Raw genomic sequence first — 3,885 nt, forward strand, 5'->3', positions numbered from 1 at the left:
TATGATTCATGAAAAGGATTAAAAAAGAGAGAACAATTCAGCTGTTCAGGAAAACCATACACCATATAAATCATACCTTATGGTTATTCAAGATTTGTTACATGCAGTCTCTCACCTCTGCAGAGAGAAGAATGACAATAGTTGTTTTTCTTAAAGATCCAGTGGTATTGTGGACTTCAGACTCAATATGACTTAGTACATGACAAAAGGGGAAGCAATTTTAAATATCATCAGTATTAGTCAACAAGCATTTGTTAAGCACCTACTCTCTGACAAGCATTGTACTAGTCTCAGGGATTACAAACATCAGAAATGACTACTTTCAATGAGAGTCCTAATGTAGGAAGCAACAGCTACACACATACACATATGTGTGTATGTGTGTGTGTAAAATAAAACTTGAGCATAATAAGGGCAACTGTTATCACCTGATCACCTGCTATCACTCTCTGGGGTTAATTACTTATCCCAAATTACTCTTATGATAACATGTGTACTGGTTCCTATCATTGGATAAAGTGTTTCCCAAATATCTGAGTAGCTATCATGTGAAGAGTGATTAAAAAAAGGAAGATTTTCATCTCAACATAAAGAAAAGCTTATTACCAATTAAGCCTTCCAAAAGTTGCACAGAGAACCTTTACAGGAAGGACCTTCCACTTTGCTTCAAGAGAAGGTTGAATAATCACTTGCTAGGGATGTTGAAGAGGGTAGCAAAATATGTGGTTTGAAGAACATTGTAAAAAAAAATTCAAAAGAGTAAATCTTTACTGAAGTTATGTTTGTAACTAAATCCTTTATAGTCAAAACCTGTGGGTTCAGGCACATCTATAGAACAGCAGATGGCTAGACTTATTTTAATGAATGAGCCATTTGAGCCATCTGCATTATCAGTCCAGTTAATTCCTTGTAGAAATTCTAATTTTATTTCTCTTGTATCCACACATTAAAACAAATAGCATCCTGGTCAACAGCACTGTTTCCTACAAAATTTCTACAAGCGAGAAGTATAGAATTTCACACTCTCAAACACTCTCCACATTTTAAAGAAAGAGTTTGAGTGGTGAATGATTTAATCAGGTCCCTTAGGATGCTTTTCACATTTGTGAAAGTGGCTTTGGATTGCTTATCAATCCCTAGTCACTTGAAGTTGATCATGAGGATGAGGGGGAAATACATTGAATTAAATGAGATATGTTTCTTTGACAGGAATTAGTTAATGTGAATGATACAAAATAAAACTGCATAAAGTTAATATTTAGTTAGAAAGTGATAAAGATGAAAACCAAATCTATGTGATTGATCCAAATGACCACATGTGTTCAGGATTTCAGACTATTTGCTGCTATATTTAAAACACAGTCTAAAAAAATTCATTTGAAAATCCTAAAAAAAAAGAAGCTGTAGGTATTTCTTTAAAAAATATAGGAAGAAAAATCTAAGTGAAGAACCACTTCAAGTTGCTTTATGTTCAACTAAATTTCCAATTTTCCTATTATCTACATTTTCCTAAATGTTTTTCTACAGTATTTCTTAAAGGAAACCATTATATATATATATATATATACATATATATGTATATATATATATATGTATGTATATATATTAGAAAATAAACTGCATTGTCCTACAAAATATCTATTCTATAGTAACAAAAGTGCTCCATTTACATAAGAGAATATATGACTCATGAGACTGCTGTAGAGATTATAGCCTCAAGGAACAGAAGAAAATAAAAGAGGAAGCTGTGAAATGAAATTTCAAGGAATATGTTTGGCATAAATTTCAATTTTCCATCTATAAATTTCATTAAGCAACTAGGTTGTGAAAATATTGTGTTTTAAGCAAAACTATAATTTGTAAAAGTTATATCCAGTACTGGCATGTATACAATACAATGCAGTAGAAAGTGTACTATATTTGGATATAGAGGATCAAAAGTTCAACTCTGGCAATTACCTTGCTACTTCTCTGACTTTGGGGAAGTCTTTGGACCTCAGTTTTCACATCTCTGAAATGAATGAGTTGAAATAAATTGCCTTCAAAGTTCTTCCAGATTCAAATATATTCCTTTATTCTTATTCAGTTCAGGATTGTACTGTCTTTTTCTTTCCATCCACTCTCCATTGGTACATGTGGGCATGTGTAAAATGCCTGGTCCCTATATTCCCTCTGGCATCAAAAGTTCTTACTCTTCTTTGACCATAAAGGCTTCTATATCCTGTGATTCCTTTAATGTATACTTTTCCCTTCAGCCCCCTTTGTTGATGAGGGACTACTACATTCAGATGAACCAGAAGATGAAATAGTTTTTTTTTTATTTTTTTGATATTCAGAGGTTAATACCTCAAGGAAGGGAGGTGACAATTATGACGTATTCTGCTCTAATTCTACCAGATTTATAAAAGCATGCTCAGGTCTAGCAACTACATTTGAGGGAGGCATTTGACCAAATGAAATATTTCCAATGGGAGAGCAATAACCAAAAGATATGTGGACAATCTACTAAAAAATTTAGAGTAGGTGATGTTAGAAGATGGGAGCCTCAGATTTAGGGAGATATAATTGCCTTTAGGCATCTGAAAATATGTCATTGGGAAAATAATTTATATTTGTTCCATTTGATCTCAAAAAAGAAAACTAGGTGGAATGAGTAAAAGTTACAGAGGTAGATTTAGGTTTGAAATACGGTGAATATTTCCTAGGAATACAGGTATTAAAATTTTGAATAGATTTCCTTTAGAGGCTATATTAACCTTTTCATTTGAGACCTTCAAAATGGATCTGTTTGAGAGTCATTTATTGTCAATGACTAACCCTATTCAAATTTCATATCCTATTATTTAAAAGAGATATCAATGTTATTTTTTAACAAATTAATTATTAAATTTTAAATAAAATAAATTAAAAATTAATTATTAAAATACTTTTGAAGATAAGCACTGAATAAGTACTGTGTAGTGAATAGAAAGCTAACCTTAGTACAAGCTGTGTTCAGTTTCAAGCATCTAGTCACTAATACGTACTGGATTTGTGACCCCGGCATAATCAACAAACCACTTTCTCAATGACTTAGACAACTTTCCAAGATTTCAAGTAAAAGAGAGTTTGATATTGTATATTGATAAAAAATGTCTTCACTGAGATTTCCCTACACTAGTGAAATCATAAGTTTGTACACACCTCTCAAAAATAGGGGTATGTAACCTGAGGATAATGTATGACTGCTATTTTGATAATTATGTCCTTTTTGGAATCATTGCTTCTTTTCCTAATATCCTTTTTTCTGCTTTTATTTCTGCTAATTCAATCCTTGAAACATATAAACTCAAGACCATTGTGCTGTGTGTGTGTGTGTGTGTGTGTGTGTGTGTGTGTATCCAGGACCAAATGCAGAGCATGATCTCAATCTATTGATTCAACATTTTTTCCAGTCTCCCAAAGAGGTGTAAGAAGCTCTCTCTGAATGTAGTAATTCAGAAATCAAGAATAATTAAACTAGTACAGAAACCAGAGAAGGGGTATTGACTAGGGTAATTTCAATATTCCAAGATACAGAGACTCTGTCTTGATTTGAATGGGTAGAGATCAATAATATATATTCTTAGGGTTCCTTGATGGCCTCAAACACAGTTGAAGATACAGTGATCTTTGGTAAAATAGCTGTTTCTGGGGTATACTTGTTGGATGACAGAAGTAGAAGTCACAAGGGTGGTAATTCACTGGCTTCTCTATAAAGTACAGATGCCTGATTTAGATCTCTGAGTTTAGTGCTCTATTAACAAGTCTATTTAAAAGTACAGTGCTGTCATTGATTATTCTGAGTATACCTTCTAATGTTTGCTACTTATGATGCCTCTGCACGGCTTAACATTAGCTTGGCTT

Source organism: Monodelphis domestica, chromosome 6 (genome assembly GCF_027887165.1).
Source record: "Monodelphis domestica isolate mMonDom1 chromosome 6, mMonDom1.pri, whole genome shotgun sequence".
In the NCBI taxonomy this organism is placed as follows: domain Eukaryota; kingdom Metazoa; phylum Chordata; class Mammalia; order Didelphimorphia; family Didelphidae; genus Monodelphis; species Monodelphis domestica.